Source organism: Triticum urartu, chromosome 4A (assembly GCF_056163025.1).
Source record: "Triticum urartu cultivar PI428250 chromosome 4A, HENAU_Tu73, whole genome shotgun sequence".
Classification (NCBI taxonomy): domain Eukaryota; kingdom Viridiplantae; phylum Streptophyta; class Magnoliopsida; order Poales; family Poaceae; genus Triticum; species Triticum urartu.
Genome location: NC_141876.1, coordinates 334,016,434 through 334,041,726, shown reverse-complemented (window position 1 = coordinate 334,041,726; position 25,293 = coordinate 334,016,434).

The following is a 25,293-nucleotide window of genomic DNA, read 5'->3' as shown; positions in this document are numbered from 1 at the left end:
CTAAATAACAAGTCACTCAAGCGATCAATCATATCAGAATTGTATTTCAATTGTTTCATAACATGTGCATTGAAGTGATCTTATTTTCTAATATAATTTTCAAACTCATAAAGACATTCGCTAGGGTGCATAATGTGAGGATTATCATTATCATTGAATTTCATTAGAGAATTTACCTCTACCACCGTAGGAGGTGGTTGTGTATCAAGCACATGTATTTCTTCAATAGGAGGTAATTTTTGACATCATCAGCTTTAATACCTTTTTCCTTCATAGATTTCTTTGCCTCTTGCATATCTTCAGGACCGAGATATAAGATACCCCTCTTCTTCGGAGTGGTTTTGAGCGGTGGTTCAGGAATAGTCCAATCATCATGGTTTTTCAATATGTTATTCAATAATTCTTCAGCTTGCCCAATAGTTCATTCCCTGAAAACACAACCAGCACAACTATCTAGGAAATCCCTAGAAGCATCGATTAGCCCATTATAGATGATATCAAGTATTTCATTTTTCTTGAGAGGATGATCAGGCAAAGCATTAAGCAATTGGAGATGCCTCCCCCAAGCTTGTGGGAGACTCTCTTCTTTAATTTGCACAAAGTTAAATATTTCTTGTAAGGCAGCTTGTTTCTTATGAGCAGGGAAATATTTTCTAGAGAAGTAATAAATCATATCCTGGGGACTACGCACACAACTAGGATCAAGAGTGTACCAAGCTTTAGCATCACCCTTTAATGATAATGAAAATAATTTGAGTATATAATAATAGCGAGTTTTCTCATGATGAGTAAAAAGGGTGGCTATGTCATTCAACTTAGTAAGATGTGCCAAAACAGTTTTAGTTTCATAACCATGGAAAGGATCAGATTCAACCAAAGTAATTAACTCTGGGTCAACAGAGAATTCATAATCCTTATCATCAATAAACATAGGTGAAGTAGTAAACTTAGGATCATATTGCATTCTAGCATTCAAGGATTTTTCTTTATACTTGCATAATAATTTCTCTAGATCATCTCTATCCTCACAAGCAAGAATGTCTCCAGTTGTCTCCTCATTCATAACATAACCTTTCGGTACCTTAGGCAATTCATATTTGGGAGGGCTAGTTCTAGTAGCTGTTTCAAGATTTTCAGTTTCAAGCTCATCATTAGTTTCAACAATATCATGCTGTCTTACTCTAGAAATTTGTTCATCAAGAAATTCACCTAGTGGCACATCATCATCAAGCAAAGTACTAGCATCATCATAAGTATCATTCATAGCAGAAGTAACATCATCAACAATCTGCGACATATCAGGATTAATAGCATGTGGTGGTTTTGCAAGTTTACTTATAATAGAAGGTGAATCTAAAGCAGAGATAGATGCCAGTTCCTTACCTCCTCTCGTCTTAGAGGGAAAAATCTTGGTCTTAGCATCCTTCAGATTCTCCATAGTGATAAATTGATAATAATCCCAAGTGAGTCCAAAAATATAGCTATGCTCCCTGGCAACGGCGCCAGAAAAAGGTCTTGATAACCCACAAGTATAGGGGATCGCAACAGCTTTCGAGGGTAGTGTATTCAACCCAAATTTATAGATTCGACACAAGGGGAGCCAAAGAGGATTTGTAAGTATTAGCAGATGAGTAGTCAATTCAACCACACATGGAATATTAATTATCTACAACAAAGTGATCAGTAGCATAGTAATATGATAGTTTTCATAGTAGTAGTAGCAGCAGCAATAGTAACAGTAACAGTGATAGCAGTAGTAACATAGCAAGAACAATATAATAGAAATTCATAGGCATTGAATCGGTGATTTGTTGGATGATATTCATCATGTGACAGTCATAACCTAGGGCGATACGGCACTAGCTCCAGTTCATAAATATAATATAGGCATGTATTCCGTAAATAGTGATACATGCTTATGGAAAGAACTTACATGACATCTTTTGTCCTACCCTCCCGTGGGAGTGGGGTCCAATTGGAAACTAAGGGATATTAAGGCCTCCTTTTAATAGAGAACCGGAACAAAGCATTAACACACGCTGAATACATGAACTCCTCAAACTACGATCATCACCGGGAGTGGTCGCAACTATTGTCACTCCGGGGTTGCCGGATCATAACATGTATTAGGTGACTATAACATGGAAGATCGGATCTGGAACATAGATATAATGGTGATAACATAAATGGTTCAGATCTGAAATCATGGCACTCGGGCCCAAAATTAGAAGCATTAAGCATGCGAAAGTCATAGCAACATCAATCTCAGAACATAGTGGATACTTGGGATTAAGCCCTAACAAAACTAACTAGATTACATGATGAATCTCATCCAACTCCTCACCGACCAATGAGCCTATGAAAGAATTACTCACTCCCGGTGGGGAGCATCATGGAATTGGCGATGGAGAAGGGTTGGTGATGACGAAGATCGAAGATCCCCCTCTCCGCAGCCCCAAACGTACTCTAGATCTGGCCTCCTGACGAAGAACAGGAGGTGACAACGGCTCTGTCTCATGGAACATGATAATTCTTTCTCCCTGCTTTTTTCTGGAAAAATAGGATTTTATAGCGTTGGTTTCAGGGTCTGCGGGCCACCAGGTGGGGACAACCCACCTGGGCGCTCCTGCAGGGGGTAGCGCGCCCTAGTGGGTTGTGCCCACCCAGGTGCCCACCTCCGTGGGTTCATGGCGCCAGAAATTCTCTTTATTGATATAAAAAATCCTCACAAAGTTTCATTCCATTCCGAAAACTTTTATTTCTGCACAAAGCAACACCATGGTAGTTCTGCTGAAAACACCGTTAGTCCGGGGTTCGATTCAAATCTTGCAAATTAGAGTCCAAAACAAGAGGAAAAGCATTAGAAAAACTAGATACGACAAAGACGTATCAGACACGATGTTTACCCAGATTCATGCCCTCTCTAAGAGGTAAAACCATACATCCTGCTTGATTATATTGCTTGTGTATGAGGGGGTTACAGAGTAGATCTACCACGAGATCACACGAACTAAACCCTAACTAGTAGATGGCGATTGTTCTTCTTCTAGCCTCTACAACCTAAGCCCCCTGGTTTATATAGATACCATGGGTGCTAAGGTTTACAGATAGTCGGTTACATCAAGGAAACTCTGGATCTTCCATCTTGACTAGGGGTACACACCATGGTACAAGTGTCTTTGGTCCGAACATGGTGCGGCCCAACAGTCCAGCCCACGTGAGATGAACCGGCACCCCGAGGACTCCCTAGTCCAGGAATCCCTCAGTAGCACCCGAACAAGCCTTCAACGTCGGTCTCATATATCTCCCATGACTTCAGGCTCCGGCTTGCAGGCGAGTTCCCTTTCTCCGAGCATTCAGAACAATCCTCCTCCAAAGAAGTCTTCAACTGTTGCTTGATTCAATTCAGCCCTATGCCGAGCCATGTCCGGATTCTAAACTATATATTTTACTCAGCCTCGAAGGCCAATCGTTTCAAGTGTGAACAGTTTCTTTGACTGACAACTTTTGATGAACGGTTGCACCCGGTCATAAACATGAAGACTCGATGCGCGGATCGAGGCCACCCCTTCACAGGCATGTCTCTTCGAGGTGGAGATCATGTCCCATTTTTAAGGGGTTTAATCAATGATTCATAGTATCCCATTCGCGCATAACGCCATGAGTTCATTGGGAATAGGCGAGGTGAGTGGTGCATTTATAGGACTCTTGGTATTACAACTGCTTATAAAAGGGAGTAGCCATGATTGTTCCCATACGCCTTCTTATTCCTCCTGCCACAGCCTTTCCCCATCTACAGAGCTCGAACGCTCCAAACCATCTTTCTGCAAAGTCAAGTTCGGCGATGGCCGGATCTGGAGCGAAGGGCACATGGTAGGCCTCTTGTGTCACCAACAGTGACATCGAGGACCTAAAGCGAGCAGGCTTCCTCCCCCTCAACGTCGCGCATCGGGCCCCAGAGGAGCGTCAGGTCGTGTGATGACCCACAAGTATAGGGGATCTATCGTAGTCATTTCGATAAGTAAGAGTGTCGAACCCGATGAGGAGCAGAAGGAAATGACAAGTGGTTTTCAGCAAGGTATTATCTGCAAGCACTAGAATTATGGGTAACAGATAGTTTTGCGATAAGATAAATCGTAAAGGGTAACAAGTAAATAAAGTAACTAAGTTGCAGCAAGGTGGGCCAATCTGTCGGTGGGAATGGGGGTACCCAGACTTGCCTGCCTGCGGCCCGTGGTGTGGTTCCGACAACGGCCTGGTACGTCCCACTTTTAGCAACAACAACCCAAGAAACTCACGAGGGGCCAAGGCTCGCGAGGCGGATGACACCAGGACCTCCCTGGGAGGGGCGGCCTCACTAGGCTGGCTCCCGAGGAGTGGAGATATCAATGCAAGGTGCACCTCGCGAGGTTCACATGACGTGAGCCATGACGACCAAGGCAAGGTCGGCGCTAGTGGACATAGTGTACCAGTTTCCCTTTGGTGCCAAGGAGGCAAGCGCAGGCGCGGAGCCCTGAGGAATCAAGCAAAGGTTTCCATATAAGAGCAACAAGACCAAGACTGCCAGGATGACAGGTCGGAGGTCATCGCGGAGCCCATCGTAGCGTCACCACTAGAGCCTTTTGCAGGCGAAGACTACTTTTGTCAGGATAGCTTGTATTAGTTGTCTCCCTTCAAATTTGGCCGTTGTGGGATCCCTTCGCTCCTACATTTGGGAAGACGACCAAGGCCACTATATATAGGACCTAGCCACCACCATAGAGAGGATCGGATCCATTCCATCCTGACCACCTCACCAGCTCACCGAGCTCAAGAACACATCACCTCCTAAGGCTGTTCGTCGACTGTACTAGTTCATCCTCAGCCCCTCGAGGCAATCCACAACAAAGCTGGAGTAGGGTATTACACCACAAGGTGGATCAAACTAGGGTAAACTGCTATGCCTCTTGTCCCTTGGGTTCGTCGAGCTAGGCCGTGGCACGTACCCTAGTGTTCGAACCTCTCAAGGGTCTGCGAAACCCCAGATCCGACATTTGGCGCACCAGGTAGCAGTGCGTCGGGGCCTCTCTTATTCCAGCCAGCCAAACATCACTCGACAGTCCTGATGGCCGACAATCAGGGGGCTCATGCCGAACACTGGGCCGCCTGGCCCGCCCGGGTGATGTCATCCGCCCAGGAAGACCTCCACTCCGCGCTCCAGGCGGGTAGTACACCTTCCAACCCCGCCGGGCACGGGCTGGCACCACCCGCCCTCGCACCTCAGCATATGTGCGCTGCCCCGTGGTCTTCGAGCTACGCCGCGATGACGGCGCCACACACTCGTCAGGAACAGGTAAACATGCGAGCCGCGATCATCATGGCACGAGAGCTACTTCGCTACAGGTTGGCGGAGGGTGGCCACGATGCCCTGCTGGAGCGGGTCGCCGAACTGCTTGACGTGGCCTGCAGGGGTGCAACACCTTTCTACTCCCTGTCCATGCCTCAGGCCCTGGCAGAAGCGCGTGCTGTGTCCTGACGCGCCCATGCGCCCCACGAAGCACCCGAAGGATTCGACCGCAACAACACGGCCCTCACTGCAGTTCGTCCCGCCGCAACCGCAACGCCTGCGCCCAAGGCAAGCTCTGGCGGTCACCTGCGGGGCCGCGCAAGGGCATCGCCCCACAGGCACCAGGGCCAGCAGGTCCTGGAGGACCAAGACGCGGGGCACCCAGGCAAAGGCTCCGCCACGGCGGCCCAAGATGCCTACGTGCCTCACATGATGGACCTGGAGTACACACCTGAGGAAGACCCCAACTCGTTTCCCGAGCCGAGCTAAACAGAAGATACGCTGGAGGCCGGGGCTTTCCACGAGCTACCAAGAAGCTTCACCAAACCCTTCAATGATAACAACCACAGGGCACGGCCAATACCCTAGGGACATGCTTACGCTAACCATGGACCGCAGGTTAACCAGGCCATGGCAGTGGTCGGAGACCCCGGCACGGTGCCCCTGGTCCTGGCAGGACTGGCGCACTGGGGGCTGCGTGGCCGGGGCCCAGACGCAGGGCCCCCCTCGTGCTGCGTGGAGCAAGGCGTCACACAGAGGTAGGTCCTCTATCGGGGGAGGTGCTGGTGAGCCCTTCCCCCCGGCAGAGAGCCCGTGGTCGCCGAGGGCGCCGCCAGCGTCCCCCTTGCCCCTTGGTCTCGTCATGGTTTCCGGACGTCCCAATGGTGGTTGGGGGATGCGCAAGGCGGGGCCCTCGTCAGGCGATATGAAGCAAGGCTCACGCCTGTGAAGATCTCCGCTCGTGACACTCTCATGTAATAATGAGTGAGATTGTACATGCCTTGGAGTCTCCAGAGTGCCGCCACTAGGCCTCGCGGGCTCGCGCCCATGTCCAAGTGGAAGCACCATGCTCCGCAACAGCCATCGACACTGTCGCCCAATGACTATGCTCGGACCCAGTGAAAGCACTTAGCTCCACGCTGGTGGGAAGACAAGAAGACTAGCTAGGTGCGGGATGTGGTTTTTTGCTTTTGCCCCTTTCTCTGTAACTCGATTCGCTGCTTTTTGGACTAAGATTTGATGTTCTTTTATGTTATCTAAAAATGGTGGGTGTTTTCTCTGCTTTGTGCCAATTTCTTGCGTTCTGGTTGCGTGCTTTATTTGAGGCTCATGCCTCCGGCACCCCCCTCGCGAGCGCCTCACGAGCGGGTGGCTGGCTGGCTGACAGCGCCAGGCGCGTCCGGGCGACTCGGATAGGACCCCCTCGGGACCAAGAGTGCACACGCCGCAAGATTGCCACGTGCGCATCCTGCCAAGGTCAGATGTATGATCCTCCCCAGGCCCTCTCAAATGGATATGTGGTCTCCTCGGGATGCCCCGAGTCTCGCGAGCCCCTAGGGGCTCGCCTCCGGAGGAAGGTCCGACCAAGACGTCAAGGCGCGCCCAAGACCTACGGAGCCATGGTAAGGCACGACGACTACCGAGCTCGGGAGCCCCGCGGGTTCGTGATAGTGCATCTCAAGCTTAGTCTATAAAAGCGTGCCATCACTCCATACACCCTGTTTCATACATGATAAGGGGGGATTTTAAAAATTCTTTGACATCCCATAGAGCCACGCCCGGAGGTTTCCCTTTTTTACACAAGTTAATGCAAGGAAAGCAAAGGGCTAGCCGGAGGCGCTACCCTCTTCGCTATCCTCACTGCCTTCGTCCTCGTCATTAGAGTTGTCGCTAGCGCCATCTGCATCGTTGTCGTCCACGCCGTCTTCTCTGACCACCACCACGGCCGCGTCATCTACAGGCATGAACTCCGCCACCAGGTCGTCCACATGGTCGTCCACCCAGTCCGACAAGTTGTCTCGGATAACCATGGGCATGGGGGCTATGGCAGCATCAAAGTCAAAATGGGGGTCGAGGTTCTGAAGGTGACTGAAGACCAGTGAGAATGCATGGACAAGGAGGCCCCGGCTCCTCTCCTCAACGATCTCCCGAGCCCTCATGGCCCGGTCCTCCAGGCGCGTCACGATTTCAGTGAAGAAGCAGAGGTCGCTGGTGTAGTCTTCCTCATGTGGGTGAGTGGTGCTCTCCTCGCAGATAGAGCTCAGAGCTTGGTTGGCCCTTACCCTGAGGTCCTGGGGCATAGAAGCGTGCTCATGTTGTAGCGTTCGCCGACGACATGCCTCGTCCACGCTCTTATTCACAAGGGACGTGCCGCCATCAATCTGTTGCTAAAGGGAGAGCAAGTCGGCGCACGCGGAGGCCAGGTCAGCCTGGGTGAGGGAGTCCTAGATTAGGGGGTCTCTGAACAGCCAGACTATATCCTTTGGCTGGACTGTTGGACTGTGAAGATACAAGATTGAAGACTTCGTCACGTGTCTGTATAGGACTCTCCTTGGTGTGGAAGGCAAGCTTGGCAATACGGATATGTAGGTCTCCTCCCTTGTAACTGACTCTGTGTAACCCTAGCCCCCTCCGTATCTATATAAACCGGAGGGTTTAGTTCGTAGGTCAACAACAATCATACCATAGGCTACCTTCTAGGGTTTATCCTCTACGATCTCGTGGTAGATCAACTCTTGTAATACTCATATCATCAAGATCAATCAAGCAGGACGTAGGGTATTACCTCCATCGAGAGGGCCTGAACGTGGGTAAACATCGTGTCCCCTGCCTTCTGTTACCATCCGCCTTAGATGCACAGTTCGGGACCCCCTACCCGGGATCCGCCGGTTTTGACACTGACATTGGTGCTTTCATTGAGAGTTACACTATGCCGTCACCATAAGGCTTGATGGCTCCTTCGATCATCGATAATGATGCGGTCCAGGGTGAGGTTCTCCTCCCCAGACAGATCTTCGTATTCGGCGGCTTCACACTGCGGGCCAACTCGCTTGGCCATCTGGAGCAGATCGAGAGCTACGCCCCTGGCCATCAGGTTAGGTTCAGAAACTTAAACTACACTGCCGACATCCGCGGAGACTTGATCTTCGACGGATTCGAGCCCATGTCAGGTGCACCGCACAATCACGACAAGCATGAGGTAACTCAGCCGTCGGACACTGTTCGAGAAATCACACCTGCAACTACTCCGGCCTTCAGTCCGGAGCAAATTGCGCCATCTAAGGACGTCGGATAGACCCCGCCATGGAGGCCGCACTCTCAGTGGCTATAGAGTCCGATACTGACTTCACCCCTTACGAGAGCCGTGTTGCCAAACCAATGGATTCATCTCCGGCCACGGACTCCGAGCCGCCTGCATCCATGCCTATCGAATCCGATTGGGCGCCGATCATGGAGTTCACCTCCGCGGATATGATTCAGCACTCACCTTTCAGCGACGTGCTAAATTCATTAAGGTCTCTCTCCTTGTCAGGAGAACCTTGGCCAAACTATGTCCGGCTAGAATGGGATGCGGACGATGAAGAAATTCGCTCCCCACCCACCACCCACTTAGTAGCCACCATTGACAATTTAATCGACATACTCGACTTCGACTCCAAAGACATCGAAAGTATGGACGACGATGCAGCAGACAAACAGGAACCACCACCCACAGGGCGCTGGACCGCCACCTCATCATATGATATATACATAGTGGACACCCCAAAGAAGGCAATGGCGACAAGACAGCGGAGGATGACCCCTCCAAGAAGCAACCCAAGCGCCGACGTCAGCGGCGCCGCTCTACGTCCCGCCATAGCAAAAGTAGTTATATTGGCACAAGAGACAATAACACTCCAGATAGTGCCGAAGAAAACAATCCCCTCCAGCATGATTTAGAGCGGGAGGGTGAACAAGCTAGCCCTCCAGAGTGGGCAGCAGATGGAGAATCGGAGGAGGACAATTACATGCCTCTCTCCGAAGATGAGGCGAGCCTCGGTGATGAAGAATTTATCGTTCCTGAGGATCCCATCGAGCAGGAGCGCTTCAAGCGCCGGCTTATAGCCACAGCAAATAGCTTGAAGAAAAAGCAACAGCAGCTTCGAGCTCATCAAGATTTGCTAGCAGACAGATGGACCAAAGTCCTTGCGGCCGAGGAATACGAACCCGAGCGCCCAACCAAGAGTTATCCAAAGTGCAGGTTGCTACCTCACCTCGAGGAGGAAGCATTGAAACCCACATCACCAGCGTATGATGCGGCTGACAGGTCACCTCATGTCTAAGACAGAGAGGCATTTCAGCCCGAAGTCCAGCCCGCACCCCGCCGCCAATCAAAGAAAAATACCAAGGCCCGGAGCAACACGCGGGACCTGCGAGATGTACTGGAAAACAAGGCAAAACATGCAACATCGATCTACGGATCACGGGGGCGCGCACCGACAAACGACGATGACCGTCACGCCGGATACACTAAAAGTAAATCCGGCCGGGCCAAATACAGCAGACAAGACTCATATGAACTGCGTCATGATATAGCCCAACACAGAGGCACCGCTCACCCCCTATGCTTCACTGATGAAGTTATGGATCACGAATTCCCGGAGGGTTTTAAACCCGTAAATATTGAATCGTATGATGGTACAACAGATCCCGCTGTATGGATTGAGGATTTCCTCCTCCACATCCACATGGCTCGCGGTGATGATCTGCATGCCATCAAGTACCTCCCACTAAAACTTAAAGGACTAGCTCGGCATTGGCTGAATAGCTTGCCTGCAGACTCCTTCGGCAGTTGGGAGGATTTGGAAGATGCATTCCTTGACAACTTCCAGGGAACTTATGTGCGACCACCATATGCTGATGTCTTGAGCCATATAACTCAGCATCCAGGGGAATCGGCCAGGAAATTCTGGACACGGTTCCTAACTAAGAAAAACCAAATTGTCGACTGTTCGGACGCAGAGGCCTTAGCGGCATTCAAGCATAACATCCGTGACGAGTGGCTTGCCCGGCACCTCGGCCAGGAGAAGCCAAAGTCTATGGCAGCCCTCACGACACTCATGACCCGCTTTTGCGCAGGCGAGGATAGCTGGCTGGCTCGCAGCAACAACACATCAAGGAATCTGGGAACTTCGGATACTAAATATGCCGATGGCAGACCACGTCGTAACAGACACGAGCGCCGCAAAAATGGCGATAACGCCGATGATACGGCAGTCAATGCTGGATTCTGAGGCTCTATATCCAGTCAGTGGAAAAAGCCATTCAAAAGAAGTACTCCGGGCCCGTCCAATTTGGATCGCATACCCGATCGCTCGTGTCAAATCCACGGCACCCCCGATGAGCCAGCCAATCACACCAACAGAGAATGTTGGGTGTTCAAGGAGGCCGGCAAGTTGAATGCCGAAAACTAGGACAAGGGGCTGCATAGTGATGACGAGGAGGATCCCTGGCCGTCGAACACGAGAGGACAGAAGAGGTTCCCCCCACAAGTGAAGACGGTGAACATGATATACGCAACCCACATTCTGAAGAGGGAACGGAAGCGTGCACTAAGGGACGTCTATGTGATAGAGCCCTTTGCCCCATAGTTCAACCCATGGTCCTCTTGTCCGATCACCTTCGATCGCAGGGACCACCCCACTAGTATCCGTCATGGCGGATCCGCCGCATTGGTCCTAGACCCCATCATCGACAGATTTCACCTCAATCGAGTCCTTATGGATGGCGGCAGCATCCTGAACCTGCTCTATCAGGATATACTGCGCAAAATGGGTATAGATCCCTCAAGGATCAAACCCACTAAAACCACCTTTAAGGGCGTCATCCTAGGTGTAGAGGCCCATTGCACGGGCTCAATCACACTAGAAGTGGTCTTCGGATCTCCCGACAACTTCCGAAGCGAGGAGTTACTCTTTGATATCGTCCCATTCCGCAGTGGCTATCACGCACTACTCGGGCGAATCGCATTTGCAAAATTCAATGCGGTACCGCATTACGCATACCTCAAGCTCAAGATGACAGGACCTAGGGGGGTCATAACAGTCAATGGAAACACAGAACGCTCGCTCCACACGGAAGAGCACACTGCGGCCCTCGCAGTAGAAGCATAAAGCAGCCTTTTAAGGAAAACCGCCAATTCGGCGATACAGTCCCCAGACACCGTTAAGCGAGTCTGGAGTAACCTGCAACAGGATCGCCTGGCACGTTCAGAGCTCGCCTAGCAATTCAGACCCCGTCCCAGTCCTAGTCAAGCGACGAAATCTGTGCTGCGCGTACATAATTACACACTGAAAATACCACGGGCATAGGCGGGGGCACGATCAGGGCACGTCCTGCAATGCGGCTTAACTGCCCTAGGGGTTGCATACCTTTATCATTTTTTCTCTTTCAGGACCTTACTCTCTGGAAGCCCTTTCCGGCAGGATGATTTCCGGACACATTACGGGAAGAAAAAACCAAGGAGGCAAGAAGCTAAGACGTACAAGGGAACCCCCAGGTGGTCTCTAATAACAATCGACATACCCGCTTTTTATTACCCATACACAGCTTGCCCTTGGATAGGGCATGTCAAATAGTCCTATTTTTTTTCTTATTGCACTACTTGTATCAGTATGCTTCGACGTATCATTTAAATAACAATGCATAGCATTAGTCTATTATTGCATTATATCCATCTTTCCTTTTTTTCCTATATGTTCATTTACGACAACTTGCACCCGTACATTCTGGTACGGTCAGTACGCCAGGGGCTTTAGTTTACATGACGAATCTCATCCAACTCCTCACCGACCAATGAGCCTATGAAGGAATTACTCACTCCTGGTTGGGAGCATCATTGAATTGGCGATGGAGAAGGGTTGGTGATGACAAAGATCGAAGATCCCCCTCTCCGCAGCCCCAAATGGACTCAAGATCTGGCCTCCCGATGAAGAACAGGAGGTGACAACGCCTCTGTCTCATGGAACACGATAATTCTTTCTCCCTGCTTTTTTCTGGAAAATTAAGATTTTATAGCGTTGGTTTCAGGGTCCGTGGGCCACTAGGTGGGGACAACCCACCTGGGCGCTCCTGGAGGGGGTAGCGCGCCCTGGTGGGTTGTGCCCACCCAGGTGCCCACCTCCGTGGGTTCTTGGCTCCAGAAATTATCTTTATTGATATAAAAAATCCTCACAAAGATTCATTCCATTCCGAAAACTTTTATTTCTGCACAAAAGCAACAACATGGTAGTTCTGCTGAAAACACCGTCAGTCCGGGGTTAGTTTAATTCAAATAATGCAAATTAGAGTCCAAAACAAGAGGAAAAGCATTAGAAAAATTATATACGACGAAGACGTCTCAGACACGATGTTTACCCAAATTTAGACCCTCTCTAAGAGGTAAAACCCTACATCCTGCTTGATTATATTGCTTGTCTATGAGGGGGTTACAGAGTAGATCTACCACGAGATCACAGGAACTAAACCCTAACTAGTAGGATGGCAATTGTTCTTCTTCTAGCCTCTACAACCTAAGCCCCCTGGTTTATATAGTCACCATGGGTGCTAGGGTTTATAGATAGTCAATTACATCAAGGAAACTCCAGATCTTCCATCTTGACTTGGGGTACACACCATGGTACAAGTGTCTTCGGTCCGAACATGGTGCGTCCCAATAGTCCAGCCCACGTGGGATGAACCGGCACCCCGAGGACACCTAGACCCCTGAACAAGCCTTCAACGTCGGTCTCATATATCTCCCATGACTGCAGGCTCCGGCTTGCAGGTGAGTTCCCTTTCTCCGAGCATTCAGAACAATCCTCCTCCAAAGAAGTCTTCAACCGCTGCTTGATTCAATTCAGCCATACGCTGAGCCATGTCCGAATTCCGAACTATCTGTTTTACTCAGCCTCGAAGGCCAATCGTTTCAAGTGTGAACAGTTTCTTTGACTGACAACTTCTTATAAAGGGTTGCACCCGGTCATAAACATGAAAACTCGATGCGCGGATTGAGGCCATCCCTTCACAGGCATGTCTCTTCGAGGTGGAGATCATGTCCCATTTTTAATGGGTTCAATCAATGATTCATAGTATCCCACTCGCGCATAAAGCCACGAGTTCATTGGGAATAGGTGAGGTGAGTGGCGCATTTATAGGACTCTTGGTATTATAACTGCTTATAAAAGGGAGTAGCCATGATTGTTCCCATACGCCTTCTTCTTCCTCTTGCCACAGTGATACATCTCCAACGTATCTATAATTTTTGATTGCTCCATGCTATATTATCTACTGTTTTGGACATTATTGGGCTTTATTATCCACTTTTATATTATTTTTGGGACTAACCTATTAACCGGAGGCCCAGCCTAGAATTGCTGTTTTTTGCCTGTTATAGGGTTTCAAAGAAAAGGAATATCAAACGGAGTCCAAACGGAATGAAACCTTCAGGAACGTGATTTTCTCAATGAACAAGACTCGGGAGACTTGGACCCTACGTCAAGACACAAAAGAGGAGGCCACGAGGTAGGGGGCATGCCTACCCCCACCAGGCGCGCCCTCCACCCTCATGGGCCCCCTGTTGCTCCACCGACGTACTCCTTCCTCCTATATATACCTACGTACCCCCAAACGATCAGATATGGAGCCAAAAACCTAATTCCACCGCGGCAACTTTCTGTATCCACGAGATCCCATCTTGGGGCCTGTTCCGGAGCTCTGCCGGAGGGGGCATCGATCACGGAGGGCTTCTACATCAACACCATAGCCTCTTCGATGAAGTGTGAGTAGTTTAACTCAGACCTACGTGTCCATAGTTAGTAGCTAGATGGCTTCTTCTCTCTTTTTTGATCTCAATACAATGTTCTCCACCTCTCTTGTGGAGATCTATTCAATGTTAATCTTCTTTTTGTGGTGTGTTTATTGAGACCGATGAATTGTGGGTTTATGATCAAGTCTATCTATGAATAATATTTGAATCTTCTTTGAATTCTTTTATGTATGATTGGTTATCTTTGCAAGTCTCTTCGAATTATCAGTTTGGTTTGGCCTACTAGATTGATATTTATTGCAATGGTCGAAGTGCTTAGCTTTGGGTTCAATCTTGCGGTGTCCTTTCCCAGTGACAGTAGGGGCAGCAAGGCACGTATTGTATTGTTGCCATCGAGGATAACAAGATGGGGTTTTCATCATATTGCATGAGTCTATCCCTCTACATCATGTCATCTTGCTTAAGGCATTACTCTGTTTTTAACTTAATACTCTAGATGCATGCTGGATAGCGGTCGATGAGTGGAGTAATAGTAGTAGATGCAGGCCGGAGTCGGTCTACTTCTCTCGGACGTGATGCCTATATACATGATCATACCTATATATTCTCATAACTATGCTCAATTCTGTCAATTTCTCAATAGTAATTTGTTCACCCACCGTAGAATACTTATGCTCTCGAGAGAAGCCACTAGTGAAACCTATGTCCCCCGGGTCTATCTTTATCATATTAATCTCCTACTACTTAGTTATTTCCTTTGCTTTTTTACTTTGCCTTTATTTTACTTTTCATCTTTATCACAAAAATACCAAAAAATATTATCTTATCATATCTATCAGATCTCACTCTCGTAAGTGGCCGTGTAGGGATTGACAACCCCTATTCGCGTTGGTTGCGAGGATTTATTTGTTTTGTGCAGGTACGAGGGACTCGCGTGTAGCCTCCTACTGTATTGATACCTTGGTTCTCAAAAACTGAGGGGAATACTTACGCTACTTTGCTGCATCATCCCTTCCTCTTCGGGGAAAACCAACGCAGTGCTCAACAGGTAGCAAGACGGATTTCTGGCGACGTTGCCAGGGAGATTCACGCAAGTCAAGATTTGACTCCCGACAATGAGCCATTTCTGGCGCCGTTGCCGGGGAGGTCTATGCAAAAGTCAACATATCAAGTACCCATCACATACCCTTATCTCCCGCATTACATTATTTTTCATTTGCCTCTCGTTTTCCTCTCCCCCACTTCACCCTTGTTGTTTTATTCGCCCTCTCTCTCTATCCTCCCTCTCTTTCTCTATTTGCCTCTTTTTCCCGCTTGCTTTTTGTTTGCTCGTGTGTTAGTTTGCTTGCTTGTCGCTATGGCTAGTCCCCTATCTTCTCCGTTGTCTCCCGAGAGTGAAAGTCTAAATTTTAAGCAAAGGGAGGGAGAAAATTTAAAAGACGCTTGGTATAGAATTTGCAATGCTCAAAATAGATCTACTAGGAAACAATCTACTTCCGTTCTTCTTCGCAATTTTTATGTAGGCATTACTCCTTGGCACAGATATGTTCTTGATACTATTACCGGAGGGAACTTCTTGGGTAGCCATACTTTTGATTCTTACAATGCTATGATAGATTTATTTGGCTCACCCCTCTTTTGGTTAATGGAACTATATTAAGTTTAGAGCATGTAATGCAAAGACTTGAAATTATTGAAAATAAGGTTGCTACCGTAGAGTTAATTGAAAATTTGGATAAAAAGATCCACAGCCGAATCTCTCAATATGCATCTAAAGTAGGAGTTGCTTTGAAAAACATTAAAGAAAAGGAACCCATAGTTAATGAGAAAATAAATCACGATCCCACTAGGATCGATAAACTTGAGGATATTATTACCAACTTGGGAACCACTTTTTCTTCCGTAAAGAGTACTCCAAGTCCTCCCACTAAAATTTCCAAGCTTATGTATGTTCCTAAAAATAAGGGTGAATCCTCTAGTAAGGTAAATGCGGATCTCAAATCTATAAGTATTCATCCCAATCTTTTTGCTAACATTAAGGAACCATTTGTTACAAATGAATTTTTCTATATTGTGCCTTAAAGTTTGATAATTAATAAAAATAAAGAAATTCCTAAAGATGGTAGATGCCTCATTGAAGAATTACCTACCAAAGATGGCAATACCTAGATCTATCCTTGCTTGTTATGCATAGCTAGCGGCGTTAAACAATAGCGCTTGTTGGGAGGCAACCCAATTTTATTTTTATTCCTTGCTTTTTGCTCCTGTTTAGTAATTATTAATTTATCTAGCCTCTGTTTTGGTTTTGTTTTTTGTGTTTAATTAGTGTTTGTCCCAAGTAGAACCGTTGGGAAGACTTGGGGAAAGTCTTGTTACACTTGCTGTAAAAAACAGAAACTTTAGGGCTCACGAGAACTGCTCCATTTTTATTTGGAAAGTGCTATTTAGTTAATTCTTTTTGCATATGATTAATAGGTAAATTACACACGTCCAGAAATTTATTTTAGAATTTTTGGGGTTCCAGATCTTGCGCTAGCTACAGATTACTACGGACTGTTCTGTTTTTGACAGATTCTGTTTTTTGTGTGTTGTTTGCTTATTTTGATGAATCTATGGCTAGTAAAATAGTTTATAAACCATAGAGAAGTTGGAATACAGTAGGTATAACACCAATATAAATAAAGAATGAGTTCATTACAGTACCTTGAAGTGGTCTTTTATTCTCTTTCGCTAACGGAGCTCACGAGATTTTCTACTTTGAGTTTTGTGTTGTGAAGTTTCAAGTTTTGGGTAAAGATTTGATGGATTATGGAACAAGGAGTGGCAAGATCCAAAGCTTGGGGATGCCCCGGAAGGCATCCCCTCTTTCATCAACTTCTATCGGTAACTTTACTTGGAGCTATATTTTTATTCACCACATGATATGTGTTTTGCTTGGAGCGTCTTGCCTGATTTGAGTCTTTATTTGTTAGTTTTACCACAATCATCCTTGCTGTACACACCTTTTGGAGAGCCATACATGATTTGGAATTTTTTAGAATACTCTATGTGCTTCGCTTATATCTTTTGAGTTATGTAGTTTTGCTCTAGTACTTCACTTATATCTTTTAGAGCACGGTGGTGGATTTGTTTTATAGAAACTATTGATCTCTCATGCTTCACTTATATTATTTTGAGAGTCTTAAATACCATGGTAATTTGCTTAAAGTCCTAATATGCTTGGTATACAAGATTAATAATAGAACTTTCTTATGAGTGTGTTGAATACTATGAGAAGTTTGATACTTGATAATTGTTTTGAGATATAAAGATGGTGATATTAAAGTTGTGCTAGTTGAGTAGTTGTGAATTTGATAAATACTTGTGTTAAAGTTTGTGATTTCCGTAGCATGCACATATGGTGAACCGTTATGTGATGAAGTCGGAGCATGATTTATTTTTTGATTGTCTTCCCTATGAGTGGCGGTCGGGGACGAGCGATGGTCTTTTCCTACCAATCTATCCCCCTAGGAGCATGCGCGTAATACTTTGCTTTGATAACTTGTAGATTTTTGCAATAAGTATATGAATTCTTTATGACTAATGTTGTGTCCATGGATTATACGCACTCTCACCCTTCCACCTTTGTTAGCCTCTCTAATACCGCACACCTTTTGCCGGTATCATACACCCACCATATACCTTCCTCAAAACAGCCACCATACCTACCTATTATGGAATTTCCATAGCCATTCCGAGATATATTGCCATGCAACTTTCCACCGTTCCGTTTATCGTGACACACTCCATCATTGTCATATTTCTTAGCATGATCATGTAGTTGACATCGTATTTGTGGCAAAGTCAACATTCATAATTCTTTCATACGTGTCACTCATGCATCATTGCATATCCCGGTACACCACCGGAGGCATTCATATAGAGTCATATCTTGTTCTAAGTATGGAGTTGTAATTGTTGAGTTGTAAGAAAAATAAAAGTGTGATGATCATCATTATTAGAGCATTGTCCCAGTGAGGAAAGGATGATGTAGACTATGATTCCCCCACAAGTAGGGATGAGACTCCGGACGAAAAAAAAGAGAAAGAAAAGAGGCCATAAAAAAGGAAAAGGCCCAAATAAAAAAATGAGAGAAAAAGAGAGAACGTACAATGTTACTATCCTTTTACCACACTTGTGCTTCAAAGTAGCACCATGATATTCATAGTAGAGAGTCTCTCATGTTATCACTTTCATATACTAGTGGGAATTTTTCATTATAGAACTTGGCTTGTATATTCCAATGATGGGCTTCCTCAAAATGCCCTAGGTCTTCATGAGCAAGCAAGTTGGATGCACACCCACTTAGTTTCTTTTTGAACTTTCATATACTTATAGCACTAGTGCATCCGTTGCATGGCAATCCCTACTCACTCACATTGATATCTATTGATGGGCATCTCCATAGCCCGTTGATACGCCTAGTTGATGTGAGACTATCTTCTCCCTTTTTTGTCTTCTCCACAACCACTATTCTATTCCACCTATAGTGCTATATCCATGGCTCACGCTCATGTATTCCGTGAAAATTGAAAATTTTTTGAGAATGTCAAAAGTATGAATCAATTGCTTAGCTTGTCATCGGGGTTGTGCATGATTTAAATATTTTGTGTGGTGAAGATGGAGCATAGCCAAACTATATGATTTTGTAGGGATAACTTTCTTTGGCCATGTTATTTTGAGATGACATAATTGCTTTGTTAGTATGCTTGAAGTATTATTATTTTTATGTCAATATTAAACTTTTGTCTTGAATCTTTCGGATCTGAATATTCATACCACAATTAAGAAGAATTACATTAAAATTATGCCAAGTAGCACTCCGCATCAAAAAAATTTGTTTTTATCATTTACCTACTTGACGACGAGCATGAATTAAGCTTGGGGATGCTTGATACGTCTCCAACGTATCTATATTTTTTGATTGCTCCATGCTATATTATCTACTGTTTTGGACATTATTGGGCTTTATTATCCACTTTTATATTATTTTTGGGACTAACCTATTAACCAGAGGCCTAGCCCAGAATTGTTGTTTTTGCCTGTTTTAGGGTTTCAAAGAAAAGTAATATCAAACGGAGTCCAACCGGAATGAAACCTTCGTGAACGTGATTTTCTCAACGAACAAGACTCGGGAGACTTGGACCCTATGTCAAGACACAAAAGAGGAGGCCACGAGGTAGGGGCGCGCCTACCCCCACTAGGCGCGCCCTCCACCCTCGTGGGCCCCCTGTTGCTCCACCGACGTACTCCTTCCTCCTATATATACCTACGTACCCCCAAACGATCAGATACAGAGCCAAAAACCTAATTCCACCGCCACAATTTTCTGTATCCACGAGATCCCATCTTGGGGCCTATTCCGGAGCTCCGCCAGAGGGGGCATCGATCACGGAGGGCTTCTACATCAACACCATAGCCTCTCCGATGAAGTGTGAGTAGTTTACCTCATACCTACGGGTCCATAGTTAGTAGCTAGATGGCTTCTTCTCTCTTTTGGGATCTCAATACAATGTTCTCCCCCTCTCTTCTGGAGATCTATTCGATGTAATCTTCTTTTTGCGGTGTGTTTGTTGAGACCGGTAAACTGTGGGTTTATGATCAAGTCTATCTATGAATAATATTTGAATCTTCTCTGAATTCTTTTATGTATGATTGGTTATCTTTGCAAGTCTCTTTGAATTGTGGGTTTGATCTTTCTTGCAATGGTCGAAGTGCTTAGCTTTGGGTTCAATCTTGTGGTGTCCTTTCCCAGTGACAGTAGGGGCAGCAAGGCACGTATTGTATTGTTGCCATCGAGGATAACAAGATGGAGTTTTCATCATATTGCATGGGTCTATCCCTCTACATCATGTCATCTTGCTTAAGGTGTTACTCTGTTTTCATGAACTTAATACTCTAGATGCATGCTGGATAGCGGTTGATGAGTGGAGTAATAGTAGTAGATGCAGGCAGGAGTCGGTCTACTTCTCTCGGACGTGATGCCTATATACATGATCATACCTATATATTCTCATAACTATGCTCAATTCTGTCAATTGCTCAATAGTAATTTGTTCACCCGCCGTAGAATACTTATGCTCTCGAGAGAAGCCACTAGTGAAATCTATTGCCCCCGAGTCTATCTTTATCATATTAATCTCCTACTACTTAGTTATTTCCTGTGCTTTTTTACTTTGCCTTTATTTTACTTTGCATCTTTATCACAAAAATACCAAAAAATATTATCTTATCATATCTATCAGATCTCACGCGTTGGTTGTGAGGATTTATTTGTTTTGTGCAGGTACGAGGGACTCGCGCGTAGCCTCCTACTGGATTGATACCTTGGTTCTCAAAAACTAAGGGAAATACTTACGCTACTTTGCTGCATCATCCCTTCCTCTTCGGGGAAAACCAACGCAGTGCTCAAGAGGTAGCACACAGCCTTTCCCCGTCTACAAAGCTCGAACGCTCCAACCCATCTTTCTACAAAGTCAAGTTCGGCAATGGCTGGATCCGGAGCGAAGGGCATGTGGGAGGCCTCATGTGTCACCAACAGTGACATCGAGGACATAAAGCAAGCAGGCTTCCTCCCCCTGAACATCGCGCATCGGGCCCAAAAGAGCATCAGGTCGTGTGATGACCCACAAGTATAGGGATCTATCATAGTCATTTCGATAAGTAAGAGTGTCGAACCTGACGAGGAGAAGAAGGAAATGACAAGTGGTTTTCAGCAAGGTATTCTCTGCAAGCAATAGAATTGTGGGTAACAGATAGTTTTGCGATTATATAAATCATAAAGGGTAACAAGTAAATAAAGTAACTAAGGTGCAGCAAGGTGGGCCAATCTATCGGTGGGAACGTGGGTACCCAGACTTGCCTGCCTGCAGCCCGCGGTGTGGCTCCGACAATGGCCTGGTACGGCCCAGTTTCAGCAACAACAACCCAAGACCCTTGCGAGGGGACAAGCCTCGCGAGGCGGATGACACCAGGACCTCCCTAGGGGGCGGCCTAACTAGGCTGGCTCCCGAGGAGTGGAGATATCAATGCAACGTGCACCTCGCGAGGTTCACATGACGTGAGCCATGACGACCAAGGCAAGGCAGGCGCTAGTGGACACAGTGTACTAGTTTCCCCTTTGGTGCCAAGGAGGCAAGCGCAAGCGCGGAGTCCCGAGGAATCAAGCAAAGGTTTCCATATCAGAGCAACAAGACCCAGACTGCCAGGATGACAGGTCGGAGGTCATCGCGGAGCCCACCGCAGCGTCACCACTAGAACCTTTTGCAGACGAAGAGTACTTTTGTCAGGATAGCTTGTACTAGTTGTCTCCCTTCAAATTTGTCCGTTGTGGGATCCCTTCCCTCCTACATTTGGGAAGAGGACCAAGGCCACTATATATAGGACCTAGCCACCACCATAGAGAGGATCGGATCCATTCCATCCTGACCACCTCACCAGCTCATCGAGCTCAAGAACACATCACCTCCTAATGCTGTTCGTCGACTATACTAGTTCATCCTTAGCCCCTCAAGGCAATCCACAACAAAGCTGGAGTAGGGTATTACACCACAAGGTGGATCAAACTAGGGTAAACTGCTGTGCCTCTTGTCCCTTGGGTTCGTCGAGCTAGGCCGTGGCACGCACCCTAGTGTTCGAACCTCTCAAGGCTCTACGAAACCCCGAATCCGACATTTGGCGCGCCAGGTAGGGGTGCGTCGGGGCCTCTCTTCTTCCAGTCAGCCAACCATCACCCGACAATCCTGATGGCCAACGATCAGGGGGCTCATGCCGAACACTGGACTGCCTGGCCCGCCCGTGTGATGTCATCCGCCCAGGAAGACCTCCACTCCACGCTCCAGGCGGCTTGTACACCTCCCAACCCCGCCGGGCACGGGTGGCGCGGGCCGGCACCACCCACCCTCGCACCTCGGCATATGCGCACTGCCGCACGGACTTCGGGCTACACGCGGCAACGGTGCCGCACACTCGTCAGGAACAGGAAAACATGCGAGCCGCGATTATCATGGCACGAGAGCTGCTGCGCTACAGGTTGGTGGAGGGCGGCCACGATGCCCTGCTGGAGCGGGTCGCCGAACTGCTTGACGTCGCCTGCAGGGGTGCGACACCTTTCTACTCCTTGTCCATGCCTCAGGCCGTGGCAGAAGCGCGTGCCGTGTCCTGACGTGCCCGTGCGCCCCACGAAGCACCCAAAGGATTTGACCGCAACAACATGGCCCTCAGTGCAGTTCATCCCGCCGCAACGGCAACGCCTGCGGCCAGGGCAAGCTCTGGCGGTCCCCTGCGGGGCCGCACAAGGGCATTGCCCTGCATCCACCAAGGCCAGCAGGTCCTGGAGGACCAGGACACGAGGCACCCAGGCGAAGGCTCCACCGTGGCGGCCCAAGATGCCTACGTGCCTCGCATGATGGACCTGGAGTACACGCCTGAGGAAGATCCCAACTCGTTTCCCGAGCCGAGCTGGACAGAAGATACACTGGAGGCCGGGGCTTTCTATGAGCTACCGGGAAGCTTCACCGAACCCTTCAATGACAACAACAATAGGGTACGGCCGATACCCCAGGGACATGCTTACGCTAACCATGGACCGCTGGTTAACCAGGCCATGGCAGCGGTCGAAGACCCCGGCGCGGTGGCCCCGCTCCCGGCAGCACCGCCGCACTGGGGGCTGCGTGGGCGGGGTCCGTACGTAGGGCCCCCGTCGCGCTGCGTGGAGCAAGGCGTCACATGGAGGTATGTCCTCTGCCGGGGAGGTGCTGGCGAGCCCTTCCCCCGGCAGAGAGCCCATGGTCGCCGAGGGCGCCGCCAGCATCCCCCTTGCCCCTTGGTCTCGTCCTGGTTTCCGGACGCCCCAATGGTGGTCGGGGGATGCGCAAGGCGGGGCCCTCGTCAGGCGATATGAAGCAAGGCTCACGCCTGTGAAGGACTCCGCTCGTGACACTCTCACGTAATAATGAGTGAGGTTGTACATGCGCTGGAGTCTCCAGAGTGCCGCCCCTCGTCCTCGAGGGCTCCCGCCCACGTCCAAGTGGAAGCACCATGATCCGCACTGGCCGTCGACACTGTCGCCCAATGACTAGGCTCGGACCCAGTGAAAGCACTTAGATCCGCGGTGGTGGGAAGACAAGAAGACTAGCTAGGTGTGGGACGTGGCTATTTGCTTTTGCCCCTTTCTCTGTAACTCGATTCGCCACTTTTTGGACTAAGATTTCATGTTCTTTTGTGTTATCTAAAAACAGGGGGTGTTTTCTCTGCTTTGTGTCAATTTCTTGTGTTCTGGTTGCGTGCTTTATTTGAGGCTCACGCCTCCGGCACCCCCCTCACGAGTGCCTCGCGAGCGGGGGCCTGGCTGGCTGACAGCGCCAGGCGCGTCCGGGCGACTCGGATAGGATCCCATGGGACCTAGAGTGCACGCGCCGCAAGATTGCCACGTGCGTATCCTGCAAAGGTTAGATGTACGATCCTCGCCAGGCCCTCTCAAATGGATCAACGGGATCCTCGGGAATCCCCGAATCTCGCGAGCCCCTAGGGTCTCGCATCTGGAGGAAGGTCCGACCAAGATGTCAAGGCACGCCCAAGACCTGCGGAGCCAAGATAAGGCGCGACTACTACCGAGCTCGGGTGCCCTGCGGGTTCGTGATAGTGCATCTCAAGCTTAGTCCATAAAAGCGTGCCATCGCTCCATACACCCTATTTCATACATGATAAGGGGGGGGGCTTTTCAAAATTCTTTGACACCCCATAGGGCCGCTCCCGGAGGTTTCCCTTTTTTACACAAGTTAATGCAAGGAAAGCGCAGGGCTAGCCGGAGGCGCTACCCTCTTCGCTATCCTCACTGCCTTCGTCCTTGTCATTAGAGTTGTCGCTAGCGCCATCTGCATCATCGTCGTCCACGTCGTCTTCTCTGACCACCACCACGGCCGCGTCATCTTCAGGCGTGAACTCCGCCACCAGGGCGTCCACATGGTCGTCCACCCAGTCCGACAAGTTGTCTCGGATAACCCTGGGCACGGGGGCTATGGCAGCATCAATGTCAAAATGGGGGTCGAGGTTCTGAACATGGCTGAAGACCAGTGAGAATGCATGGCCAAGGAGGCCCCGACTCCTCTCCTCAACGAGCTCACGAGCCCTCATTACCCGGTCCTCCTGGCGCGTTAAGATTTCAATGAAGAAGCGGAGGTCGCTGGCGTAGTCTTCCTCATGTGGGTGAGGGGCGCTTTCCTCGCAGATAGAGCTCAGAGCTAGGTTGGCCCTTACCCTGAGGTCCTGGAGCATAGAAGCGTGCTCAGGTTGTAGTATTCGCCGACGACATGACTCGTCCGCGATCTTGTTCACAAGGGAAGTGGCACCATCAATCTGTTGCTAAAGGGAGAGCAAGTCGGCGCGCGCGGAGGCCAGGTCAGCCTGGGTGAGGGAGTCCTGGATTAGGGGGTCTCCGGACAGCCAGACTATATCCTTCGGTCGGACTGTTGGACTATGAAGATACAAGATTGAAGACTTCGTCCCGTGTCTGGATAGGACTTTCCTTGGTGTGGAAGGCAAGCTTGGCAATACGGATATGTAGATCTCCTCCCTTGTAACCGACTCTGTGTCACCCTAGCCCCCTCCGGTGTCTATATAAACTAGAGGGTTTAGTTCGTAGGACAACAACAATCATACCATAGGCTAGCTTCTAGGGTTTAGCCTCTACGATCTCGTGGTAGATCAAGTCTTGTAATACTCATATCATCAAGATCAATCAAGCAGGACATAGGGTATTACCTCCATCAAGAGGGCTCGAACCTGGGTAAACATCGTGTCCCCTGCCTCCTGTTACCATTCGCCTTAGACGCACAGTTCATGACCCCCTACCCGAGATCCGCCGGTTTTGACACCGACATTGGTGCTTTCATTGAGAGTTCCACTGTGCCGTCACCGTAAGGCTTGATGGCTCCTTTGATCATCGGTAACGATGCGGTCCAGGGTGAGGCTTTACTCCCCGGACAGATCTTCGTATTCGGCAGCTTCGCACTGCGGGCCAACTCGCTTGGCCATCTGGAGCAGATCGAGAGCTACGCCCCTGGCCATAATGTCAGGTTCAGAAACTTAAACTACACTGCCGACATCCGCGGAGACTTGATCTTCGACGGATTCGAGCCCATGT